General features: G+C 36.2%; 1 protein-coding gene across 1 annotated transcript in view; it reads right to left on the bottom strand.

Annotated features, from left to right (window-relative positions):
• Positions 1 to 12,153, bottom strand: part of EYS (eyes shut homolog) — a 2,025,572-nt gene that overhangs the window by 130,050 nt on the left and 1,883,369 nt on the right.

Raw genomic sequence — 12,153 nt, 5'->3', positions numbered from 1 at the left:
AGATTCAATTTTAGTTTAATGTTAGAACAAGAAAGAAAAAGTGAGCATAATAAAGCTTGTCTATTAGAAATTAACTGTCAACAGTGGAAAAAGTCATTGTTCTAAAAAAAAGAAAGAAAATATCAAATTAATTTTCTTTTTTTTTTTTTTTTTTTTTTTTTTTTTTTTTTGCTGTCCCCATATAATATCCAAATCCTGGTATAATTTTCCTTCCCATGCTGCGCGTCCAAACCCTTCAGAGCTAGTCTTTTTTTTTTTTTTTTTTTTTTTTTTTAAGAGAAAGAGAGAGAGAGAATAGGAAGGAGAAAAAAGGAAGAGAAAGAGAGAGAGAGAATGGGGAGGAGGGAGAAGGAAAAGAAAGAGGGAGAGAGAATGGGAGTATTGCTTTCTTGCCCAGGCTAGAATCCAATTTAGTAATGGGTATTGAAAACCTCTTTTATACTGATAATTATACTTAATGATGTAGTCAGGAAGGAATAAGGGAAGAAGATAACAAACAAACAGCCAACCAATATTTAATTTAAACCTATGAAATGCTATGCGATTACTGAGGAATGATTTACTTCCAATTATATAGTCACCTTTGGAATAGGTGTGAGGTGGTAATGTATGTTTTGTGTATTTGAAGTGGAGAGTACTATAAATATTTATTAAGTTTACTTGTTCCGGGTCTGAGTTCAAGTTCTGAATATCCTTGTTAATTTTCTATCTCGTTGATCTATAGAATCGTTAGCTCTTCTTGTTGCATTGATCCTTTTGCCATTATGTAATATCATTCCTCGCCTCTTTTGATCATTGTTGCTTTAAAGTCTACTTTATCAGAGGTGAGAATTGCATCTCCTGCTTTTTGTTTATTAGTTTATTTTTACTCTCTGTTCAATTGGTAAATCTTCCTCCTTCTCTCTGAGTCTTTGTGTATTGTTTCATGTAAGATGGGCCCGGATGCAGCATACCGATGGGTTTTGGCTTTTTATCCAATTAAAATATATATAAGTTTAATACCAGCATTTGATGCTAGCTGGCTGTTTTGCCCATTAGTTGATGTGAATTTTTTATTGTGTTAAAGTTCTTTGCTTTTTGATATATTTTTGGAAAGGCTGATATTGGTTGTTCCTTTATATGTATAGTGCTTCTTTCAGAAGCTCTTGTAAAGCAGGCCTGGTGGTGGTGAACTCTCTAAGTACTTGTTTGTTCGCAAAAGATTTAATTTTTCCTTCGCACATAAAGCTTAGTTTGGCTGGATAGGAAATTCTGGGTTGAAAGTTCTTTTCTTTAAGGATGTTAAATATTGGTCCCCACTCTTTTCTGGCTTGTAGGGTTTCTGCTGAGAGATCTGCTGTAAGTCTGATAGGTTTCCCTTTATGGGTAACCTGACCTTTCTCTCTGGCTGCCCTTAGTATTTTCTCCTTCATTTCAACCCTAATAAATCTGGCAATTATGTGCCTTGGGGTTGGTCTTCTTGAAGAATATCTTTGTGGTGTTCTCTGTATTACCTGGAGTTGAATATTACCCTGCCTTGCCAGGTTGGGAAAATTTTCCTGAATGATATCCTGAAGAGTATTTTCCAACTTGGATTCATTCTCTTCATCACATTCAGGTACACCTATCAAACGTAAATTAGGTCTTTTCACATAGTCCCATATTTCCTGGAGACTTTGCTCATTCCTTTTCATCCTTTTTTCTGCATTCTTGTCTTCTCGTTTCATTTCACTGAGCTGGTCCTCGACTTCTGATATCCTTCCTTCTGCTTGATCAATTCGACTGTTTAAACTTGTGCATGCTTCGCGAAGTTCTCGTGTTGTGTTTTTCAGCTCCATCAATTCACTTATATTCTTCTCTAAATTGTCCATTCTCATTAACATTTCGTCAAACCTTTTTTCAAGGTTCTTAGTTTCTTTGCATTGGGTTAGAATAAGTTCTTTTAATTCACAGAAGTTTCTTATCACCCACGTTTGGAAACCTGCTTCTGTTATTGGAACACCCGTGTAATCTATTAAGCCTTGTTCCGTTACTGATGAGGAATTGCAATCCCCTGTAGAGGGAGAGGCATTCTGATTTTGAGTATTCTCTACCTTTTTACGCTGGTTTCTTCCCTTCATTATATATTTGTCCGTCTGTCGTCTTTATAATTACCGACTTTCTAACTGGGTCTCTGACGTCCAACTTGTTGATTCCCTGCGCCGAAATCTGAGCAATCCACTGAGCCGGCCAAAACAGCGGTGTTAAGATTGATGGTGCTTTTCTGCCCGGGAATCTCCGGACTCTGCACCAAGAACTGGCGTGCTAAGGCACCAGCAAAACCGCCACGCCGGCCACAAGAGTCGCCCTGGCGACCCGTGGTGCTCCTCCACTGGGAATCTCGTGGTCCGTGAGCAACTAATATTCGTCTGAAAGTGTGGCGTCCTCTCGTTCTTTGCGCTTTCACTGGGAGGTACGTGCCCGAGCTGCTAATCATCAGCCATCTTGGATCTCTCTCATTAATTTTCTATGTAAAAATCATACAGTATGGGAAGAAACTAAGGAAGATTTATAAAAGAGTGCAAATTTTCACAATATTTTGGTTGGTGCAAAAGTAATTGCAGTTTTTGCCATTAAAATGGCAATTACTTTTGCACCAACCGAATAGTTATAGAGGGACTGGGTTCATTAGGATCTCTGTTGCTTGGGGAATGATGACATAGTCCTCATTTGACCACAGCACACTCATTAATGCAATTTATTCAGTAAATATTTAGTAGTCTGCTAACACTGATGTAAAAATCACAGCATCTAATAACTCTGAAGAACTTAAAGATAACTAAGACATAGTCCTTTGCTATAACTTGGCCTTGTATCATTTTCTGCTTTTTTTTGAAATAAAAGAATATTTTTCCTCCTTTCAAAACAGTAAATTTGAGGGTTGGGACTATTTTTCTTTGATATTCCCCACAGTGTCTGATACTATCATGTTCCATCAATTCACATGTGACATTCAATCAATTTTTTTTGACAATACTGTCTTATTTTAATACCGATTTGAACTAAAAAAAATAGAAATATTTTATAAAAAAAGAACACTATATTTTGGTGATTCCTGGAGGTGTAACTTTCATAGTGACAGGTGGTGACTTTGTTTTCTACATGCTACTCATATGCTTGCCTTCTCGAGCACCCTGGTTAAAATTAAAAACAGTTTGAAAATTGATGGGAATTTTCTCATCTGAGTAGAGAATTTTGTAACTGATTTTTTTCTTGCTACATAGATATAATCTTAGTCATCTAAAATGAGGCAGCTTATCTCTGTTTATATCTTTTTCAATTAGCATTCTGTGTGGTTGAGGTGGCAAATATATGTCCAGAGTGTGTCCTAAACAAGAAATAAGAAAGGGAGAAAAATATATTAAATTATATGTAATTGCAATTTAAACAAATGGCACTCTAACTTTCTAATTAGACAAAGGGATGAAGTGAAGGTTGATAATTTGGAATTTTTTTGTATTTAACTTTCTATTGAAGTATAACACATATCCAGATAAGTTTACAAATCATAAGTGTACATTTTAAAGAATTAACTGAGTGAATTTATTGTGATTTTGGTGTAACTATCTTCCAAGTTAAGAACTGCTTTAAAATTGATCACATAATTGGAAGTAAATCACTCCTCAGCAAATGCAAAAGAACAGAAATCATAAGAAACAGTCTCTCAGACCACAGTGCAATCAAATTAGAACTCAGGATTAAGAAACTAAGAACTGTACAACTTCATGGAAACTGAACAAATTGCTCTTGAATGTTGACTGGATAAACAATGAAATGAAGGCAGAAATAAAGATCTTCTTCAAAACCAATGAGAACGAAGACACAATGTACCAGAAACTCTGGTTTCTGATTTTTAAACATATATATATATGATTTGTAAACATATATATATGTATTTTATTGCACTTCAGGTTCTGGGGTACATGTGAAGAACCTGCAGGATTGTTGCATAGGTACATACATGGCAATATGGTTTGCTGCCTCCATCCCTATCACCTATAACATGCATAAATTACATAAATTATAATGCAGATGGATGAAGGGTCACAGATAGAACACAGTCATCCTAAGTAGGATATTTTCAATACCCTTACTCTAGAAACTCTGCTTGTGAGCCTTTGAAGTCACTACCTTCACCCAAAGGTAACCCCTATCCTGACTTCTAATCTGATTAATTTTGAGTATATTTAAACTTCATTTAATAAAGTCATGGTGTTTTTTCTTTTCATTGTGAGATTTGTTTGCTTAACATTATTTTAGTGACATTCATCCATATTGTTATGTGAGAAAAAAAGTATAATTAAAATAAATAAATAATTAAAAAAACAAAACAAAACAAAAGCAAACAGTGTCTTTTAGTAGGCTGTGTTCCTTCACGAATATTTCTTAGCATTTTTCTCCTGTAGGTGACAGGAAGGCCAGTGAGGGCTGAAATGGGAAACATGTCCGTCTCCCACATAGGATAAGGCCTTTTCTCCTGAAGAGTAGGCCTCTCGTGGCTTCTGTGACAACTTGCCCTCCAGGTTTTTCTGCTCCCTCTATGACCACATCTCAGTCTCCCTTTCTCCTCTTTCTAAATTCTAGATATTACAGCTCTCTCTGCAGTTTCTTTATAAGTGATCTCATATATTTCCTTGAGCTTAATACTATTTATATGCTGACAATTCACAATTTTTTCTTTTATTATTTTAAATTGATACATGATAATTGCACATTTATGGGTCACAGTGTGAAATTTTAATACATACATTCAATGTGTAATAATCAAATCAGGGGAATTAACATATTCATCATGTTTAACTTTTATCATTTCTTTTTGTTGGGAACAGTCAAACTCTGCTCTAGCTTCTTGAAAATATACAGAAAATTATTGTTAATTATGGACACTCTGTAGTGCTATAGAATGCTTGAACTTTTTCTGCTATCTAGCTGTTCTTTTGTATCCATTAACTAACCTTTGGCTATCCCCCGTCCCTTTCTCTCTAAACCCTTTCCAGCCTTTACTTTAGTAATCACAATTTTTTTTTTTTTTTTTTTTGGAGACGGAGTTTCACTCTTGTTGCTCGGGTTGGAGTGCAATGGCACGATGTTGGCTTGCCACAACCTCCACCTCCTGGGTTTAAATGATTCTCCTGCCTCAGCCTTCCTAGTAGCTGGGATTACAGGTATGTACCACCATGCCCGGCTAATTTTGTTTTTTCAGTAGAGATGGGATTTATCCATGTTGGTGAGGCTGGTCTTGAACTCCCAACCTCAGGTGATCCGCCCTCCTTGACCTCCCAGAGTGCTGGGATTACAGGCGTGAGCCACTGCGCTGGGCCCAGTAATCACTATTCTACTTTATACTTCATTGAGATCAGCTATTTTAGCTTCCACATAATATTTATCTTTCTGTTCCTGGCTTATTTCAGTTAACATGATGTTCTCTAAGTTTTCTATGTTGATGCAAATGACAGAATTTATTTCTCTGTCAAAGCTGAATAGTATTCCATTGCATAATCCAAGTACACAATAGTATTCCAAGTATACATTTTCTTTATCCATTTATCTGTTGATGGGTACTTAGGTTGATTTGATATCCTGGATTTATTTATTTATTTAAAAAATTAAAATATAGAATAGAAATAGGGTCTCACTATGTTGCCCAGGCTGGTTTTGAACTCCTGGGCTCAAGTGATTCTCCTGCCTCTGCCTCCCAAAGTGCTGACATCACAGGTATGAGTCACAGTGCCCAGCCTTGGATATTGTGAGTAGCGCTCCAGTAAACATAAAAAGTGCAGAAATCTCTTTGATATACTGCTTTCCTTTTCTGTGAATACATACCCAGCAGAGGAACTGTTGGATCATATAGTGGTTCTATTTTTAGTTTTTTGAGGACCCTCCATGCTGTTTTCCACAATAGCTGGACTAGTTTACATTCCCACCAACAGTATGTAAGTGTACCCCTTTCTCTATATCCTTGCCAGCATTTGTTATTTTTCCTTTTTTTTTTTTTATAATCGCCATTCTAACTGGGGTAAGATAATATCTCATTGTGGTTTTGATTTGCATTTCCTTGCTGATGAATGATGTTGAGCGTTTTTTTCATATACCAGTTGGCTGTTTGTATATCTTCTTTTGAGAGATGTCTGTTCAGCTCATTTACCCATTTCTTAATTGGATTGTTTGTTTGTTTTGCTATTAAGTTGCTTGAGTTCTTTATATATTTTGGATATTAATCCCTTGTAGGATGAATAGTTTTCACATATTTTCTTTCATTCTGTAGGTTGTCATTTTTCTCTGTTGACCTTTTTCCTTTGCAGTGCAGAAACCTTTTAGGTTTATGTAATCCTATTTGACTTATTTTTGCTTGTGTTGTCTGTGATTTTGAGGTCTTCTGTATAAAGTCTTTGCCTAGACTAATGTCCTGAAGCATTTATTCTATGTTTACTTTTAGTAGTTTTAGAGTTTCAGGTCTTAAATTTACATCTTTAATCCATTTTTAGTTGACTTTTGTATATGGTAAGAGAGAGGGGTCTAGTTTCTTATGGATATCCAGTTTTCTCAGCACCATTTGTTGAAGAGACTGTCTCTTCCCCCAAAAATGTTCTTGCATCTTTGTCAAAAATCAGTTGGCTTTAAATATGTGAATTTATTTCTGGGTTCTCTGTTCTGTTCCATTAGTCAATGTGTCTGTTTTTATGCTGGTATCATGCTGTTTTGATTACTCTAGCTTTGACTATATTTTGATTTTAGCTTTGTTCTTTTTTTTCAAGGTTGCCTTGGCTATTCAAGGTCTTTTGTAGTTCCATACCAATTTTAGGGTGTGTGTGTGTGTGTGTGTGTGTGTGAAGAATGTCATTGGTATTTTGATAGGGACTGCATTAAATCTATAAATCACCTTGTATTACAGTCATTTTCCCAATATTCTTTCAGTTCATGAACATGGGATGGCTTGCCGTTTTTGTTGTGTGTTCCTTTTCAATTCCTTTCATTAGTGTTTGATATGGTTTGGCTCTGTGTCCCCACCCAAATCTCATTTTGAGTTTTACTCCCATAATTCCCACATGTTGTGGGAGGGACCTGGTGGGAAATAATTGAAACATGAGGGCAGTTTCTCCTATGCTATTCTCCTGGTAGTGAATAAGTCTTAGAAGATCCAATGCTTTGGTAAGGAGAAACTCATTTCACTTGGCTCTTATTCTCTCTCTTTGCTTGCTGCCATCCATGTAAGACATGACTTGCACCTCCTTGCCTTCTGCCATAATTGTGAGGCTTCCCCAACCACATGGAACCGTAAATCCAATTAAATGTCTTTCTTTTGTAAATTGCCCAGTCTTGGGTATGTCTTTATCAGCAGGATAAAAATAGACTAATACAGTGTTTTAGAGCTTTTTTTTTGGAGAGAGATTTTACCTCCTTGGTAAAATTTATTCCTAGATATTTTATTTTATTGTAGCTATTATAAATGGATTGTGCTCTTGATTACCTTTTCCTCTAGACCATCATTGGTGTGTAGAAATGCTATTGATTTATCAGTTTTAAGAATTTTTTGGTGGAGCTCTTAGGGTTTTCTACAGGTACACCATGTCAAGTGCAAAAGAGAGATAATTCCACTTTCTTGTTTCCTATTTGGATGCCCTTTATTTCTTTCTCTTACCAGATTGCTCTCCTAGGACCCAGTACTATGGTGAATGAAAGTAGTGAATGTGGGTATCGTCGTTTTGTGTCTTGTTCTAGATCTTATATAAAAAGCTTTCAACTTTTTCCTATTGAGTAAGTTGTTGGCTATGAGTTTGTCATACATGCCCCCCCCCCTTTTTTCTGTTAAGGTACTTAACTTTTTGAGAGACAACTCCCAATTTTTCATTTCTAGGCCAGGTCTCTCATTTGAAGACCAAAATCAAATACCCAATTTTCGATTTGACATCTCTAATTACCCATCCCTCTGGCATCAGAAGTGAAAAAGTAAACCCTATTTCCATCACGAGATGATTATTCTTAGTTTTCAGTAAAGGATTCCATTATCTGTAAGTTCCTCAGTCTAAAAGTCTGGGGAATATTTATTATTATTATACTTTAAGTTCTGGGGTACATGTGCAGAACATGCTGGTTTGTTACATAGATATACATGTGTCATGGTGGTTTGCTGTATCTATCACCCCGTGATCTACATTAGGTATTTCTCCTAATGCTATCCTGCCCCTATCCCCCGACCCCCTGCTATCCCTCCCCTAGCCTCCCAGCCCCCGACAGGCCCCCATGTGTGATGTTCTTCTCCCTGTGTCCATGTGTTCTCATTGTTCAACACCCACTTATGAGTGAGAACATATGGTGTCTGGTTTTCTGTTATTGTGTCAGTTTACTGAGAATGATGGTTTTCAGCTTCATCCATGTCCCTGCAAAGGGCATGAACTCATCTTTTATATGGCTGCATAGTATTCCATGGTATATATGTGCCACATTCTCTTTATCCAGTCTATCATTGATGGGCATTTGGGTTGGTTCCAAGTCTTTGCTATTGTGAACAGTGCCACAATAAACACACATGTGCATGTGTCTTTATAACAGAATGATTTATAATCCTTTGGATATATACCCAGTAATGGGATTGCTGGGTCAAATGGTATTTCTAGTTCTAGATCCTTGAGGAATCGCCACACTGTCTTCCACAATTGTTGAACTAATTTACACTCCCACCAACAGTGTAAAAGCATTCCTGTTTCTCCACATCCTCTCCAGCATCTGTTGTCTCCAGATATTTTAATGATTGTCATTCTAACTGACATGAGATGGTATCTCATTGTGGTTTTGATTTGCGTTTCTTTAATGACCAGTGATGATGTGCTTTTTTTCTTATGTTTGATGGCTGCATAAATGTCTTCTTTTGAGAAGTCTCTGTTCACATCCTTCATCCACTTTTTGATGGGGTTGTTTGTTTTTCTCCTGTAAATTTGTTTAAGTTTCTTGTAGATTCTGGATATTAGCCCTTTGTCAGATGGATAAATTGCAAAATTTTTCTCCCATTCTGTAGGTTGTCTGTTCACCCTTATGATAGTTTCTTTTTTTGTGCTGAAGCTCTTTAGCTTAATTAGATCCCATTTGTCAATTTTGGCTTTTGTTGCCATCGCTTTTGGTGTTTTAGTCATGAAGTCTTCCCCCATACCTATGTCCTGATATTGCCTAGGTTATCTTCTAGGGTTTTTATGGTTTTAGGCCTTATGTTTAAATCTTTAATCCATCTTGAGTTAATTTTTGTATAAGGTGTAAGGAAGAGGCCCAGCTTCAGTTTTCTGCATGTGGCTAGCCAGTTTTCCCAACACCATTTATTAAATAGGAAATCATTTCCCCATTGCTTGTTTTTGTCAGGTTTGTCAAAGATCAGATGGTTGTGGATGTGTATTGTTATTTCTGAGGCCTCTGATTGGTTACATTGGTCTATATATCTGTTTTGCTACCAGTACCATGCTGCTTTGTTTATTGTAGCTTTGTAGTATAGTTTGAAGTCAGATAGCGTGATGCTTCCACCTTTGTTCTTTTTGCTTAGGATTGTCTTGGCTATATGGGCTCTTTTTTGGTTCCATATGAAATTTAAGTACTTTTTTTCAATTCATGAAGAAAGTCAATGGTAGCCTGATGGGAATAGCACTGAATCTATAAATTATTTTGGGCAGTATGGCCATTTTCATAATATCTATTCTTCCTATCTATGAGCATGGAATGTTTTTTCCATTTGTTTGTGTCACTCTGATTTCCTTGAACTGTGGTTTATAGTTCTTGTTGATGAGGTCCTTCACATCCCTTGTAAGTTGTATTCCCAGGTATTTTATTCTCTTTATAGCAATTGAGAATGGAAATTCACTCATGATTTGGCTCTCTGTTTGTGTATTATTGGTGTAGAGGAATGCTTGTAATTTTTGCATATTGATTTTGTATCCTGAGACTTTGCTGAGTTGCTTATCTATCAGCTTAAGGACTTTTTTAAGTTGATTATCTCAATCAATGCAGAAAAGGCCTTTGATAAAATTTTACACCCCTTCATGCTAAAAATACTCAAACTCTAGGTATTGATGGAATGTATCTCAACATAATTAAAGTGGTTTATGACAAATCCACAGCCAATATTATACTGAATGCGAAAAGCTGAAAGCATTCCCTTTTAAAACCAGCACAAGACAAGGATGCCCTCTCTCACCACTTCTATTGGAAGTTCTGGCCAGGGCAATCAGGCAAGAGAAAGAAATAAAGGTATTCAAATAGGAAGAGAAGGAGTCAATTTATCTCTGTTTGCAGATGCCATGATTATATATTTAGAAAACCTCTTCACCTTTTAAGTTCTGGGAGACATATGCAAGATGTGCATGTTTGTTATATAGGTCAATGCGTGCCATGGTGGTTTCTGCACAGATTCACCCATCACCTGAGTATTAAACCCAGTATCCATTAGCAATTTTTCCTAATGCTTTCCCTCAACTTACACTTCCTGAGAGGTCCCAGTGTCTGTTGTTCCCCTCCCTGTGTCCATGTGTTCTCATCATTCAGCTCCCACTTATAAATTAGAATGTGGAGTGTTTGGTTTTTTATTCCTTTGTTAGTTTGCCAAGGATAATGGCTTGCAAATCCATCCACATCCCTGCAAAGAACATGATCTAATTTTTTTATGGCTGCATTGTATTCCATGTTGTATATGTACCACATTTTCTGTATGCAGTCTATTATTTATGGGCATTTGGGTTGATTCAGTGTCTCTGCTATTGTGAATAGTGCTGCAATGAACATATGCATGCATATGTAATTTATATTCCTTTGGGTATGTACTCAGTAACTGGATTTCTGGGTTAGATGGCGTTTCAGCCTTTAGGTCTTTGAAGAATAGTCACACTGTCTTCCACAATGGTTGAACTAGCTGACATTTCCACCAACAGTGTAAAAGCATTCCTTTTATTTCACAACCTCTCCAGCATCTGTTGCTTCTTGACATTTTAATAATCACCATTTGGACTAGTGTGAGATGATATCTCATTGGTTTTGATTTGCATTTCTGTAATGATTAGTGATATTGAGCTTTTTTTCATATGTTTGTTGGCCACATGAAAGTCATCTTTTGAGAAATGTCTCTTCATATCCTTTGCCCACTTTTTAATGGAGCTTTTTATCTTTTTCTTGTAAATTTGTTAAAGTTCTTTGTAGACTATGGATATTAGACCTGTGTCAGATGGATGGATTGCAAAAATATTCTCCCATTCTGTAGGTTGTCTGTTCACTCTGTTGATAGTTGCTTTTGCTGTGCAGAAGCTCTTTAGTTTAATTAGGTCTCATTTGTCAATTTTTGCTTTTGTTGCAATTGCTTTTGATTTTTTATCATAAAATATTTGCTAATGCCTGTGTTCTTAATGGTATTGCCTAGATTTTCTTTCAGGATTTTTACGGTTTTGGGGTTTACATTTAAGTCTTTAATCTATCTCGAGTACATTTTTGTATAAGGTTTAAGAAAGGAGCCCAGTTTCAGTTTTCTGCATTTGGGCGGCCATGAACTGTAATGACTTTTATGGAGGGAGACACAAAATAAAGCTGCATTTACAATCAGTAGGTTTAACTCGTAATTTATTTTCCCTATTGTAAATCTAAAGGTCCTGAATAAAATGAAAAATATTAAAGATGGGGAACATTTATTCCAACTATCTCATTAGTTATGAAGAGAGTGAGATGCAGGGAGTCAAAGTGACTTGTGCAAGGCCACACAGCTGGTTATTTCACATCTTTGTTCCCAAAATATTGGGCCTTCCCATCACACAACATTAATAGTTTCAACTACCAACTTTAATTTAATCACTAGAAAGTGATGCAAGGATTTTTTTTTTAGTTAATAAAACTTTCTCCGTTTGAGTTTGTTTCAAAAGTGATGTTCATTAATTAACAGCATGCAGATGTTAAAGGAATAAACTGCAGCACTACATTGCCCTTTACTCTAGAGATTAGAGGGTGAAAAAGCAAAAAAGAGATGTTGTTCTTTGCGTTCCAGATCTAAGAATGCTTTGAGTAACACTACTTTTCAATATTACCTAGCAGCACATTTGGGATGTAATCATTTCTAAGTTTGTTCTTACAAAAGCTGCTTCTCTGGAAATGGGTTTTTGTCTAGGGGATTTTTTTTTT

The sequence above is a fragment of the Aotus nancymaae genome, unplaced genomic scaffold, assembly GCF_030222135.1.
Source record: "Aotus nancymaae isolate 86718 unplaced genomic scaffold, 86718_ANA_hifiasm-v0.15.2.pri h1tg000040l, whole genome shotgun sequence".
Lineage (NCBI taxonomy): Eukaryota > Metazoa > Chordata > Mammalia > Primates > Aotidae > Aotus > Aotus nancymaae.
Note: the sequence above shows the minus strand (reverse complement) of the source record. Positions and strands in the feature narration are given on the sequence as shown.